The sequence below is a fragment of the Pteropus vampyrus genome, unplaced genomic scaffold (assembly GCF_000151845.1).
Source record: "Pteropus vampyrus isolate Shadow unplaced genomic scaffold, Pvam_2.0 Scaffold477, whole genome shotgun sequence".
Classification (NCBI taxonomy): Eukaryota; Metazoa; Chordata; class Mammalia; order Chiroptera; family Pteropodidae; genus Pteropus; species Pteropus vampyrus.
The window spans coordinates 939133-955458 of NW_011889258.1; the positions used below are offsets into that span (position 1 = coordinate 939133).

Here is a 16326-nt window from a genome sequence, read left to right on the forward strand (position 1 = left end):
GGAGCCTGAGCTGAGGGATGCTGCCTGCCCATGAATGCGTAGCCCAGGAAAGGTGTAGGGTTGGGCTGAATGCCTGACAATGGGCCCACCATGGACAATTTATGGTTTGGGTGGGGTGGGGTCTCAAGGAGACATGGAGTGGAGTGGGCTGATCTCATCTAGCCAATTCAGCTTTAGAACTTACTGTACGGTAGGAGGGCTCTACACAGGCAAGATGGTGCCTGTTGACAGACTGTCCTGGCAGGGGGTACAACAAAGGAGCAATGGTGGCTGTCCTTCCAGCAAGCCTTTGCTCTGGTGGCACACTACTCAGTCTCTCCCAATATGTCTTTTGTACTCTGGAGCTGCTGACCATCCACTGGAGCCCAGGGTGAGTGTCTGCAAATGAATGAGTCTGTGTGCAGGCCCTTTAAGGGAACATCTGGGTTTTAAGGTTCTTTTCAGGACTAAAATCTTGGGCTGAGGAACTCCTCTGTGGGACTAGGGCCCCCTATTCCTTCACAGTGGCCTCTGAAGCCGCTCTCTCCCTCCTGGTTCTCAACCACCATATGCAGGTATGGGACCAGCTTGCTTCATGGCTCTGTTCCCTCTTACCAGTCTTGATGTGGTTTTTACTTATGTGGTTTTTTCCTCAGATGTATGTGTTAAAATCAGCTTGACTTCAGATGGTTCTCCAAATTTTTTGTTTTATAATTTGGTTGTAATTTTAATGTGGTCATGGAAGGAAGCAAATTCAGCATTTACTTAGCCCATCATCTTGTCTGGAACTGAAATAAGTCATTTAAAGTGGCAGAGGTGAAATTAAAACATGAATTTTTTCCTCATGCAAAAGGAATGGAAATGTTTTATCTTTATTTTTCCTCTCTGAATCTCCTTCCTATGAGAATGAAGCATGCTCGTATTTGTTTGTTATTTTGTATAAAACGAGATCTTAGGACCACAGCCAGTTGATAAAATGGCTATAGATACAAATGCAATGGAATATATTTACAACTGGTTATTCTGCCTCAGAATAATAGGAGATATAGAAAAGTCTGGACCTCTGTATAACACAATCAGTGGAATGTGAATACAATAGAAACTGAGACAAATATGTGCAACATAATTCTGCACTTACTCCCTCAGACAAGTCTTGTCTCTCTAGACTCGCTTCTCCATCTATAAAATAAGAGAATTGTATTCCATGTTCTCTAAATGCCGTTACTAGTCTAAGAGGCTGTGGTAGCAATACATCTGAGATGGAGTGACTGTCTACATTTTATAGAGTATATAAAAAGATGACTAAAAATCTGCCTATGTGGCTTTCTTGTAATGGAAGAAAACTGCACCAATTTGAAATGGAGAATATCCCCACCAACATTGGCAGTGACCTTTTACTCTGGGTAAAATATCAATAGCATCATTTATCATTACTAAGCAATACTTTATTCTTTGTTAATCACTACTCCTCTGAAACACACATATCACACATACACACTCCCCTCAACGAGTGTAAACAAAGCTACTTAAAATTTCTTAGTAAAATAAAATTGCTGTTTCCTTAAATCCAGAAACTCTCTTTCTTGTTATGAGTTAATCAACATTCCATTGGCAAAGAATGATCTTCACTAGTTAAATATGAAGTTTCTCTTGTTGAAATTGTACACTGCTTCCTAGGTAGCCATTTTAAAGCCTTAATCTGGATGAATTTTTTACCAGTTCTGAATCTTGATTAGGCCTAAGTGCTCCCTTCAGAGGTATGCTACATGTGACTTTCTATGAAAAGGTTACTGTATATTAAGCAGCCAAAATTTTGGTTTTAGCTTTACACTTGCTTAGCTAGTCAAGACGAAATATCCAAGTAAATTTTGCATGCAAAGCCTTATGTTAGTTTTTGTTTAGAGAGATCAAGAAAAATTATTTGATTCTTCCTTTTAGTAGCTTAAGAGGAAATAAAAATATGAAAGTGACTTAGAAGCAGTTACTAATTAGCATGTGAATAATTGCTAAGAAAAAAATACAGTTAGAACCCCCTTATACCAACATGTCCCAGAACAAAGGTATGATCAGAGTACATTCAGGGGAAGTTCTTCTCTTTGTAAAGCTAATATTTAGAGTGCCTACTAATCTCTAGGCACTGTGCAAAACATATATGTATTATCTCATTTAACTCTTATAAAAACCTTATGAAGTTAGAATTATTATTAGTCTCATTTTAAAGATGAGATAACTGAAGCATGGGTAATTAACTGGCTCAACAGGAGTCATGCAACTAGAAAATGGTAGATCAGGGACTGGACCCTAAGTCTCTGATTTCAACATTTATTTTAACCACAATTTATTGGCATAGTAGACATACTGATTCAAATCAAAATAAGGAAATTCTTTTAGACATTTTACATACTGAGAAAATCAATTTTACCACTATTACCTTAGATTAAGAGGACCAGATGAATTTGGAGTTAAAAGGAGTCTCTTATTATTATTAAAATTATTATTAATATTATTAAAATTATTATTAAAATTCCTTATTAGATGGGGAAAAAGCAATTTATAGAGGAAAATGACTTATGAAAGTCACAATACTAATCGCTGAAAAAATTCTTGTTAGAACCCAGGTTTTCTGACTCCTAGTAACTGTTTACCCCACTATACTAATAAAACCTTTGTCCAATATAATTTTATATATATATATTTTTTGCCTAAGGTAGTCTCAATTCTATTATTCCAATCTCATGCAAAGAAATGCATAAAATTCAGCATATTATTCCCACCACTCTAACTTACTCTTAAAATGAAAAGTCAGTTTTCTTATGGAGACTCAAAGCATAGGATATATTAGAACCATCATTTGAAGTTATGGCTAGAGGCAATTAGAAGCAACCAAGTCAACAGCATACATTGTTCTGATTCCCATTAATCAGAAATACCTGTTATGCATTTGATTCTCCTAATTGTCTCTCGCTGCCTCAAAAACTTTTAGTGCATGGCTATATTGGCCTATAAACACTATGAATGAACTTTCTATCTCCTAAAAAATTGTGATTAGATTACCACTGAGCCTGACAAAAGGCTGCCACATGAAAAAGAGAATTCACCTGATAATTTTAGTTCTTTTTATCCAAATATTACAAAGAGAATTTCTTTTAGCACTCTCAGTATACATCTACTGCTGCCCATGTTCTCATTTCTTGAGTATACAAGATAGGACAGATTACCAGTTAAAAGGGATATAATCAGAAAAAAAAGTTATTTTAATGTATGCTTTGGTTTGCTGTGTAAAGTAGAATCTGTATTAAAATATGACCTTAAAATAAATGCTGAAAACTACCAGAAACTAGAAGAGGCAAGGGACAAATTTTTCCCTAAAGCTTCCAGAAGAACTAGGCCCTTCTTATTCCTTGAGTCAGTTCAGTGATGCCCATTTCATACTTCATTTGTAAGAATAGCACAAACACACACACACACACACACACACACACACACACACATCCTTTACCCAAATTCACAAGTTTTTAACATCTTTCTTTATTAATTTATTTTCTTTCACACTATACATACATACACATATGCACATGATTATTTTTCTGAGTCTTTCAAGGGAAAGTTACATATATCATGCCTTTTTACCACTACATACATACCTCAGTATGTATTTGTGAAAAGCTAGTATGTTAGTATCACAGTAGTTATTAACTTCAAGAAATTTCACCTTGAAACACCTTTATTTAATCTATCATTCCTATTTCAATTTTGTCATTTAACCCAATAATTTTCTTTATAGATATTTTGTTTCCCTCAAGTCCAGGATCACGCTATTTTTGGGGGTGCCTGTATCATCTTTGCCACTCTCTTCAAAATGAGTTTAGTCCTCTTCATCAATATCCTTTCAAAACATCTTGATAAAACATGAAAACATTATTTTCAGGGTAAGTACAAAGGAGAAGAAACTTCTTAAAAAAAACAACTCTATTAAAATACAATTTCCAAACCATAAATTTTGCCTGTTTGAAGTATAAAAACAAAAACTCATAGACACAAACAATAGTTTAGTGGTTACCAAAGAGAACAGGGGCAGGAGGGGAGAAAGATAAGGGTAAAGTGGGTCAAATATATGGCTGACAGAAGGAAATTTCTCTTTCAGTTGTGAACACACAACGCAAAATACATATGATGCATTATTGAATTATATATTTGAAACCTATATAATTTTATTAACCCATGTCACTTCAATAAATGTAATAAAAAATGTAAACTGAACTATACTATTTAATGTTTTTAGTGCAGTATATTTATACAATTGTGCAGTTACTAGCACTAATTTTAGAATATTTTCTTTACTCCAGAATGAAATCTCATACCCATTAGTAGTTATACACCTCCTGCTCAATATCCCTGATCTAGGCAACAATGAATATACTTTCTATATCCATGGCTTTGCCTACTCTGGCCATTTCACATAAGTGGTTTCATACAATATGTGATATTTCACAACTGGCTTCTTTTATTTAGCATAATATTTTCAAGGTTCATCCACTTTGTAGCTGTATTAATAATTTATTTATTTTTATTGTCAATTAATATTACAGTATAAGAATATATCACATGTATATACCCATTTTTCAGTTGATGAACATTCAAATTGTTCCTAATTTTTGGCTATTATGAATAATGCTGCTATGAACCATCATTTAAAAACATGTTTTCAATTCTTTTGGATACACACTTGCAGTAGAATTACTAGTTCAATGATAACTCTATGTTTAACATTTTGAAGAAATGCCAAATTGTATTCCAAATTCACTGTATAGAACTTCATATTTCATTAAGCTATTCATTCTAGTGATTACATGTTTGATTTCAGAAATGTAATTACAGTCTACAGCCATGCCACCCTGAACAAGCCCAATCCCATCTGATCTCGGAAGCTAAGCAGGGTTGGGCCTGGTTAGTACTTGGATGGGAGACCACCTAGGAAGACCAGGGGCTGTAGGTGTAAAAAAAAAAATAATAAAAAATAAGGGATTGTAAGCTGACAAGTGACATTAGCAATTTTGCACAGCTATTTGTACAGTTCAGAACTCTTTCTATGGATTTCTACTTGGACATTTTAACTCTATAGCTATAAAACGATTACTTTTTAAACATATAGGATATTATTGGCCATTTATAGTGATGTTAGCAATTTTGTACAGCTATTTGTACAGTTTAGAACTCTTTCTATGGATTTCTACTTAGACATTTTAACTTTGTAGCTATAAAATGATTACATTTAGAACATATGGAATATTATTAGCCATTTCCACAATGTTGTATATTAACTTTTGTTTAGAACTTATTTTAATGGTCAAAACTTTCAAAGTTATGTCAGAGCTTTTGAGATGTTCTAATTAATTTATTTATAGGACTGTTTACTCCTCTATTGTGAATGTTTTGACAGGACCCAGAATAAAGGTAGTTCTTGAGAGTTTTTTGATGTGATTATAAAGCCAAAGAACTGGAAATCTCATTTCAAAGACTTTTTTCTTGAAGCTTCTTAAACAAATTATAGTCTCCAGAGGTGAGCCTCCTTCTGATTTGTGGAGTGTAAACAATTATTTTTGGAGACAGGGTTGCCAACATCTCTTCCTCCCAGTCACCTACCAAGCACTAATACAAACTTTAACAAAGCAAGAAACAAGGCTTCTGTCAGTCTCCTTGTGCAGACAGTGCTCATTGCCACATCTCTGATTTCATTCTTGGTCTTCACTTTTTTGTGTATATTCACTATGACCCTCTTCTTTAATAATCCCAATCTGAATCATTTTTCAAAATTCAGCAGTCTCACATTCATTCATCATTTTCTTTTTGATGTTTCTATCTTTGAAGTCTACCACATATATTTTAACCACATAGTTTTGCATTTGAATATATGCTTTATATTGTCCTCTAATAAAATTATAAACTCTCTGAATGCAAGGACCACCCCATTTCTCCTTTTTGTCTCTTAGAATGTCTCCAACATATCTATTAGGGATTAGATAGATACATTTATTGTCACCATTATTCTAGCCAGAATTTTTTTTTTTTTGCATCTATTTCCTATTTTGGAAAGTGAATTGGTTTTGAGTAGGAAGGTCCTAAAGATGTTACAAGATACCTTATGTGGTACAAAAAAATGTTTGGAATTTAAAGGATAGGTTATACTTCCAGAACTATTGTTATAGTAGAGTGGTTACCTACAAGGATTTTGGAGTCAAATAAACCTGAGTTTGATTCCCAACATTATACTTAACTAGATATTTATCTCAGGACTACCAGTCGCTTATAATTGTCAGTTTCCTTATCCATGTAATGAGGAAAATAATAAAATGTTTCTATTGTATCAGAGTCATTGTGGAAATTAAATATGACCATGTATGAAAAAAATATTTGAAAATTATGCAATGTGATGAAGAACTATTTAATTTAGACCAAACCATCTGTTGAAGACAAATGCAAAAACTAAACAAAATACATAGAGTCCTTATTCTGCACAGTCGTCTGGAATCATAAAAATGACCATGCAAGCTGAAACCATGAAAAGCAATCTTAATAATCAGTAGGAAAATATGATTGTTCTATAAATTCAAAGAATTTATAGAACATTAAAATATCTCTTTTGATTTCAGATGAAGAAAATGAAAAATAGTAAAACTAATATTTATTTAGTGCACTGTTTTAAACATTGTTAATTAAAGTGTTTTATTTCTTTGTAAAAATGTATTGAGAGTAGTCTGAACAGTGCCTTCCTTCTAGTCATAAAAAATTATTTGGAGGAAACATCTTTTCTATGTCTTAGTTAATTGTTATACTAATTTTTAAATTTGAATCAGCTTCCAATGTTTTATCCTTTATGCTTTCAATGTTGTGAAATATTTCCCAGGGTTCCTTTAATGTGAATTTTTTACTAGCATTCATTTCTTTGGCACATCTTCATCCTTTTTATCATTTATGTATATGTTTGACTTTGCAAAGTTCCCCTGACTCCACAGAGTTTCTCAATGGTGGTAGTTATCAACATTCCCACAATCATCTATTTCTTCTATAACTCCATTTATATTTGCTTTGTACTTCACTTCCAGTATTATCACTTTTTATTCCTTTGCTGAACTTTGACTTTTGTTGCCAATTTCCTTTTTAAATTATTTGTTGTAAAATGTCATATGAGTTACCGCTGAGAGACAAGGATCCAGCATAATTACATGCCTTTCTGTCTGTACATGAACCAAATAATTCATGCACAGTAACCAACTGCTGACAGACTTTAAAAAAAGTCATGTGATTGGTTATTGATCATGATATAAAACTGTTTTTTTTAAATGTAATGCTTTGTGGACTGAAGATCTAGCAGGAAAGTTTGTACTTTAAGCAAGCATTCATAGTTAATATGCTGTGTAAGTAAAATATAAACAATTTTTTTTGTCGAAATGGTGCTATTTAACTAAAATCTGGTCATTAAAACTCTTGTATATCAGAACCACACGATGAAAGGAGTGTCTTCATTTAAAACATCTTAATTCTAAATGAATCAAGACAAGATAGGAAATACTGGGCCAAAATATGTGAGACAAGTCTAGAGAAATCACTCTGGGTTTTGGAACTCCTTATATTGATCCTGATGAGGCACCTGAAAAGCTGAGTAAGACTTATTGTAAACTCACAGGGCAAGTGGGACAGAATTTTGAACCCAGGTTCTTCTGGTGATAGAGATATTGCAAATCACTCTTAAGTTAGGATCGGGAGCCTGAAAATCCACACCCAAGAGGTAAGGACAAACCTGAAGTAATCCAGAACTCACATGGACTGCTGTTTAGCTTCACATTATCAAGGCATATATTCAAATGCAAAATATAATCAGATATATGAAAAAACAAAACAACACGAATGAGCATCATTACAAACATCAGACAATAAGTCCAGACCCCCAGGTATACCATAGTGGAATTGCCAGACAACTTTCATATTCATGGAGATAAAAATTAAAAAGTCAGTAAGGAACTAGAAAGTATAAAAATGACATTGCACATTTTGAAAAAACTTGGAAAATCTAGAACTGAAAATTACAAGAACCAATTAAAAACTCAATGGGTAGTTTAAATAGTAGACAACTAAATAGTAATTTAGCCTAAGTAAAATCTGATGCAAAAATAAAAAATAAAAAATAGGAGCAATATTACAAAAGTAGCAATGTAAGGACTTTAAAAAATTTGTTGCTCAATAAAAGCAATGAAAAAATGAGCAAATTATCAGAATCAATATTTTTAATATTCTAGAAACTAACCAAAGACTGGAAGCAACCTGGGGAGCATTTAGTTACATATATGAGAAAGCCTGTTCCAGAGAGAACACAAAAGGCTTGGCCAAACAACTCTTTGATAAGGAGATTAGTATGGATCAACTTTCTCAAGAGAAGCCAAGAGCTATTGTTTAAGACAATGGAGAATGCCCCCCTAATTTGTTTCAGAGATGATCAGGACTGCCACCCTTATGAGAGGTACAGAGCGCAAAAGCATGGGGGACAGGTTTCAAAGAAAAGGTCACTGGCACCAGTGAGACTTCAGGATACACTACCTAGTGCTATATCACATTACAGTCTCCCTTCCCCAGACTTATTATTTGTCCACCCCAAATACAGCTCCAGCAGACTCTAATGTGGCAAATGCCTTTGTAACCACCCTGCTGAAGGGTATAAGCAACAAACAGTGTGTACATAGAGTGCACAGACCTGGGTGCATGTCTGTCTCCACCTACATTTCAAAGGACCAGAACACTAAGCAGGGCTACGGATTTGCCCAATCTGAGAGAGGTATAAGACCCAGACAGAGAACCCCCTCAAGGTCTATGCATAGGCAGAATGCTACTACAGGAACTTCCCATTGAGCCATGGAGATTTTGTTGTCACCTGAGTGTGCCTAGAAGGCAGAGTATTGAGCTATAGAGGATTATTCTTGAGCCCTAAGGTTTAATGTTTTTTTTTCTTTTTTAAATAATATTTTTATTTTTTTATTATAGTTGGCATACGAGATTATATTAGTTTCAGGTGCGCAACATAGTGATTAGACATTTATATATTTCACATAATGATCACCCTAATAAATCTAATACTGCTCTGACACTGTACATATTGACTTTATTCCTTATGCTATACTTTATATTTCCATGACATTTTGCAACTACCAATTTGTACTTCTTAATCCCTTATCCCTTTTTCACTGACCCTGCCAACTCCCATCTGGTAACCCTTAAAATGTTCTCTGTATGTATGAGTTTGTTTCTTTCTGTTGGTCTTGTTCTTGTTTGTTTTGTTCTTTAGATTCCAAATGTATGTGAAATCATATGGTGTTTGTCTTTCTCTATCTGACTTACTCCATTCAGCACAATACCCACTAGGTCCATCATGAAATATCTTTTTCCGTCCCTTTACTTTCTGACTGTGCGTGCTCTTTAATCTGAAGTGAGTCTCTTGTAGGCAGCACGCATAAGGATCTTGTTTTCTTATCCATTCAGTAACCCTATCTTTTGATTGAAGCATTTATTTTTTTTTTCACTTGAAGTACTTGTTGATAGATATGGACTTATTGTCATTCTTTATTCATATTTTTGATACATTTTTTTTTCTTCTTCTTAAATAATTTCTTCCAACATTTTCTGTAATACTGGTTTGCTGGCGAAGTACACCTTTAGCCCTTTTCTTGTCTGGGAAGCTCTTGATCCGTCCTTCAATTTTAAATGATAGCTTTGCTGGGTAGAGTATCTTGGTTGTAGGTCCTGGGTTTTCATTACGTTGAATATTTTGTGCCAAGCTCATCTCACCTGCAAATTTTCTGTTGAGAAATCAGCTGACAGTCTTATGTGAGCTCCTTTGTATGTAACTAATTGCTTGTCTCTTGCTGCTTTTAAGATTCCCTCTGTCTTTACATTGTGACATTTAAATTATGATGTGTCTTCATGTGGGCTTCTTGGGGTTCATCTTGTTTGGGACTCTGAACTTCTTGGGGTTGTATGTCTATTTCCTTCACCAAGTTAGGAAAGTTTTCCATCATTATTTCTTGAAATAAGTTTTTAATTTCTTGCTCTCTCTCTTCTCATTCTGGTACCCCTATGATGCGAATGTTGTTACACTTGATGTTGTCCCAGAAACTCCTTAAACTATCTTCATTTTTTTTTTTTTTTGGATTCCTTTCTCTTGTTGCTCTTCTGATTGCATGTCCTCCACTATCCCATCCTATAATACACTGATTTAATCCTCCACTTCATCAATGCTATTGATTCCCACTAATGAACTCTTCATTTCAGATATTGTATGCTTTATTTCCGACCGGATCCCTTTTATGTTTTTCATCTCCAATTTTACGTTTTCTATCTCTTTGTTAAAGTTCTTACTGAGTTCATCTACTCTTCCTCTAAGTTCATTAAAGCGTCCTTATAACCAATGTTTTGAACTCTACATCTGGTAAATTGCTTGTCTCCATTTTGTTGAGATTTTTGGGGGCAGGAGGAGCTTTGTTCTTTTCTTTCATGTGGTACATGCTTCTCTTTCTCCCCATTTTGGCTGCCTCTCTTTGTCTGTTTCTATGTATTAGATAGGGCTCCTGTGTCTCCTGGTCTTAGTAGAATGGCTTCATGTAGTACGTGTCCTGGGGGCCCAGTGGCACAATCTAACCTGATCACCTGAGCAAGGTGCTCAAGGTGTGTCCCTTGTGTGGGTTGTGTGTGCCCTCCTGTTATAGTTGAGGCTTGGTTGCTGTTTGCAGGCTGATGGCAGGAATCGACCCTTGGACCAATTGGTTGTGAGACTTGGTCAGTGAGGGGCTGACCCTACAGAACAGGATTCACTTTAGCAGGGCTCTGGTGCCTGCTCAGTCTGCCCTTCGGGTGTGTCTTCCTCAGATGCAATCCTGGATGGTGCTTCGGCTCCAGCTTAGGTTGAATCAGGCCACCAGGTATGCTGGCCCAAGGGCCTCCTGGGAGGGGTACAGCTGCAGGCCAAGTTCAGCCGCAGCCTATGCACCTCTGGGGGCACCTGTTAAGAATCACCAGACAATCTGCAGACGGATGCCACCCGTGCTAGGATAATAGTAGCTTTGAGAGACCAAGGCAAGAACCAAGCCCGGCTGCCACTAGTGCGGGGCTTAGGGCTGCTCAGCAAGAGGTATGGGGCACACTGAGGCCAGATGTTGCTTCATTGGATTTTGTGAGCCTTTGAGATACTTTAGGAAAGTCTGCAGCAAGAGCCAAGACAGGCCATTTGTATGAAATAAATCATCGGAAGCGGCTTGGATGGGCCCCAAATTTGGGAGAGGCAGAGTCTCAGGGAATCACCTGTGTAGAGCGACCTGTGTTATCCAGGTTGATGGAGATTCATATATGGCAGCACCTGCATCTGCATGCTGGGAAGGGAGAGGGCTCAACAGAGGAATGATGGGTACTGCCAACACTTCTGTCTGTGAGAAAGTCATCCCTCCAGCCATTGACCTGAATCCTGACAACGCAGTGTCTTCCCGTATGTCTGGAGCAATTCTCGAGCAGCTACTCTATCACTGGATCTCAAATAGAGTGAGTATGTCAACAACTAAGTTTGGGAATGAGCACTTTAAGAGGAATGTCTGCAACTCCTGCAGCCCTCCTTTTCACTCAATCACAATCTCCGCTGGTTTTCACAGCCTGAAGTTGTATGTATTTCTCTTTCTGGCACTGGAACCCTGGAGTGGGGAGCCAAGTATGAGGCTAGGCTCCCTCACTCCTCAGGTGACAGAATGGGCTCTACAGACAAGATAACCCTTCTGATTCTCAATTGCCACACATGATTGTGGTACTAGCCTTTCGCATCTCCACACCTTCTACCAGTTCAAGGTGACTTCTTATGTTTGTCCCTAGTTGTGGGGCTTCTGTTCAGCCAGACCACAGGTGACTTCCAGTGATGGTTGTTCTGTAATTTTGTTATAATTTTTGTCATGAGAGGAGGCATGCAGAGCATCTACCTTCTGCACCATCTTGACTCTTTTTCTAATGTTTGTTTCTTTAGGGTTGTACTTACCTGGGATCTGTCACTCTTATTTTTTATTATTTATCCTTTTTGGAATGTGAATGTCTATTCTACGCTTGTCCTAAGATTGTATTTTTGAAGCAAATAATTTGTTTAATTTTAGAGGTTTATAGCTGGAACAGAATTGGCCTTAGATTAATTGTACCTAGAGTCTGAACCATATCTAATTTAGATGATATTTAGATGAAACTTTAAACTTCAGACTTTTGAATTAATGCTGGAACAAGTTGACATTTGGAGCTGTTGGGTTGGAATGGATCACATTTGCATGCAAGAAAGACATGAATTTGGGGTGACTTAGAGAGGAATGCCATTGACCAAATGTTTGTGTCCTCCCTCCAAAATTTGTATATTGAAAATAATCCCCAATGTGACATTATCTGGAGGTGGGGCTTATAGGAGATGATTATGTCATGAGTGCAGAGCCCTCATTAAAGGGATTCGTACCCTTAAAAAGAGGCCTCACTAAGCTACCTCATTCCCTCCACCATGTGAGGACACAACAAGAAGACAGCTGTACGTGACCTAGGAAGCTGGCTCTCACCAGACACTAAATCTGCCAACACCTTAACCTTGAACTTACTAGTATCCAGAAATATGATAAATAAATATTTATTGTTTAATTCACCTAAGATTTTTGTTATAGCAGACTACCCGATTAATACAGAAACCAAAAGAGGTGAAGTACCTTTCTCATGGTTAAAATAACAGTGACAGAATTGAGGATTAACCTTAGTGTCTTTCCTCCCTATTAGTTTTCCAGATGTCAAATCTGAAAGAATGGAGTACAAAGCAGAGATTCTTACCATAAATATGTAAATTTATTATTTGATTCTGCACAAATGCTCCTCAGTCAGCATTTAACATGGATATTGCAAGTTAACAATAGTTGATTATAAGAACATTTGGAGAAAACAAGAAAACAATTTGGTATGAGCAATTTAACCTATATTTACCTCCAAATGGTTCTCTTTGACAAAAAATGATTTTCAATATTTTGGATTTTGAGAAAGACCTCATGAATTTGAGAATGTCAAAATAAAAGTTTCCATAATAGAAGACTGGGAGGGGGAAAAAAAAACAAGAAAAGATTATATAGTGTATATCTGTCATTCTTAGCAGTCATCTGTAAGAGTAAACTAAAATAATTTTCTTTATTTACAAGACCAAATGTATCATTTTCTCCTTTGTCCATTTTTTAGGCTATCTTATTGAAAACATAATAAGCCCTATAAGAGATCCAAACATTTGATTTTAAAATGCATGGTCACAGGCTTTGTAGCCTTTAGAACTGTAAACACATATTTCTGAAATTAATGCAAGACTCTCTCATAAGGTATACAGAAGAGAAGTCATGAGGTGTATCTATTTTTTTTCTCAAGAAGATAAGTTTTTTATTATTTAAATATAGTTGATATACAATATTAGTTATATTAGTTTCAGGTATACCATTTAGTGATTCAACATTTTTATACCTTACCATGTGATCATCCTACTAATTCTAGTAACCATCTGTCACTGTGCAAACTTATCACAATATTATTGACTCTATTACCCTTCACTTTTTCACCTATTCCCAAACCTTCCTTCCCTCTGGAAACCTTCCCTTTTGTCTCTGTTTCTATGAGTCTGTTTTTGTTTTGTTTTGTTTTCATTTTTCTAAAATTCCACATATAAATGAAACCATATTGTATTTGTCTTTCTCTGTCTTACTTGTTTCATTTAGCATAATACCTTCTAGGTCCATCCATTTTATCACAAATGGTAAGATTTTATTGTTTTTTACTATTGCATAATATTCCAATGTGTGTGTGTGTGTGTGTGTGTGTGTGTTGTGTTTGTGTGTGTGTTTGTGTGTGTGTGTTTGTGTGTAAAGTCATCTACAAGGGAAAAGAAGTTTTAATTGCTTTACTTTTACTGGACTGTGTAAATTTATATATGTTGTCTATATATTGTAGTCATTGTCATGCTATATTATATGAATGTAAATCTATTAGTTCTTACTCAATAATACATTCTCTCTCTCCTTCTCTCCCCTCCCCTCTCCTTTTCTTATTCCCTCCCTCTCTCTTTTTCTCTCTCCTATATTGGTATAGGGGATAATTTTTGTTCGCAGAGTTTAAAAAATTTCTCCAACATCTCCTTCCAACTTTCTTTATGTTACTCTTATCTCTAGTTAGGGACATTCAACAATATATACAGTTGTTGTGGGCTGCCTGAAACTTCAGTAGTTCTAACTGAAACTATAGAACCTTAAAGGCAAGATCCTCCCTGTTTGTGACACAGAACAACCAGAGTGTGTGAATGTTACATTTTCTTGGCAATTTGTACACATTTTTTAAGTAATTTGAATCTGTTGTGAATGATGCAAGGGTATAGAGATAGCTGGAGTTCATAAATATTGTAGCAGCAATAGTAGAAGCAAAGTATCAGTCTGTCTTGATGCTTGATGTTTGCTCTGGTTACTGCTGGCAGGAGCTTCCAGTGCTGTTTTGGTTTTGGCCTACTTTCAAGACTTGATCATCCAGTAGATTGTGCCCATGATATCATCCCAATAAATTACTATTTTGTGTAAGTATGTCAAAATCAGGTTATCATTTTTGAGGAAAAAAAAACCTGTTGTTACAGACTATTATCCAGAGTATGCAAAGAATATCTACAGAACAGTAAGAAAAATAATTACATCTCTTTCTGCTAAATTAGCAAAAATAATAAAATGGTCTTTTTCCAAGAAGACATATAAATGGCCAACAGATATATGAAACAATGTTAAATTTCACCAGCTATTAAAAAAATGCAAATCAAAACTATAATGAGATGCCACCTCCCACCTTTAGAATGGCTATCATCAATATAACAAGTAATAACAAGGATTGGAAAGGTTGTAGGGAAAAAGGAATCCCCATATACTGCTAATTGGCATGTAAATTGCTACAGCCACTATGGAGAACAGTATAGAGGTTCCTCAAAAAATTAAGAATAGAATTACCATGTGACCCAGAAATCCCTTTTCTTGAAAATTTGAAAACATTTATCCATAAAGATATATGCACCCAATGTTTATTGCAGCATTATTCACAGTGGCTAAAACATGAAAACAATTGAAATGCCCTTTGATAGATGATTGTACAAAGACGTGGTACATATATGCAATGGAATATAACTCTGCCATAAGGAAAGATGAAATACTGTCATTTGTGACAACATGGACAGATCTTGAGAATATCTTGCTAAGTAAAATAAGTCAGACAGAAAAAGTTAAAAACATACTATTTCACTCATATGTGAAATATAAAACTGAAAGCAACAAATAAACAAGACAAGCAGACACTCATAGACACAGAGAACAGTTTAGTGGTTACCAGAGTGAAAGTGGGGAAAGGAGAGGTAGATAAGATTAGAAGTGGTCAAATATATGGTGACAGAAGGAAATTTAACTTTGAGTGGTGAATACACAATGTAGTATAAAACATATGACATATTATTGAATTGTACACTTGAAACCTATATAATTTTATTAACCAATGTCACCTCAATAAAGTACAAATTAGTAGTTGATAGATGGTCATGGAGATGGCGAGCAAAGCATAGGGAATGCAGTCAGCAGTAAGGTAATGGCTAGGTGTAGAGTCAGAGGAGAGAAAGAGTAATCAGGGGGATTGTTTCATAACTATATAAATGTCTAACCAATGTACCGTATACTTGAAACTAATAATAAAATAAAATTTAAAAAATAGGAAATATGAATAGTATTAAATAACCACAAAATATGTTAAAATTTCCTAATTATATGGAAAATACATACTTATATTATGTAATTTTCACCCATCTCTTAGTAATAATTGAAGTGTTAATATCAGGTATTGATGAGGGTGCAGGTTTATAAGTACTCTCATGAACTACTTGGTACGGTAAATATAAATTGGTAAAACCACTCTAGGGGCCAATTAGGTATTATTTATCAAAAATAAAAATTGTGAATGTCAACAGCATTCTAATTCCTTTTTAAAAAATATCTACCCTAGAGAATCCCAAATACACAAGGAAGCATATGCGCAATTATACTTGTAATGATGAAAATCTTGGAACAATTTAAATGACCATCTGTGAAGCATAGCTAAACTATAGTACAGATATAATATAGAATCTCTGTACCAATATAAAAAGATGAGGGAGACCTATATTTACTTGCATGGATATATCTGCATGCAGTAGTTAGATGATAGAAAGCTAGTTCCAAAATGATACATATAACATCATATATATATATATCTATAGAT

At 35.2% G+C, this 16326-nt stretch overlaps 1 non-coding gene across 1 annotated transcript; it reads left to right on the top strand.

Moving 5' to 3' along the window:
* The first annotated feature begins 4856 nt into the window (after nucleotides 1–4856).
* LOC111732650 lies at nucleotides 4857–4975 on the top strand. Its single transcript, XR_002777643.1, has one exon. It is a non-coding gene; the product is annotated as a 5S ribosomal RNA (ribosomal RNA).
* Nucleotides 4976–16326: the final 11351 nt, after the last annotated feature.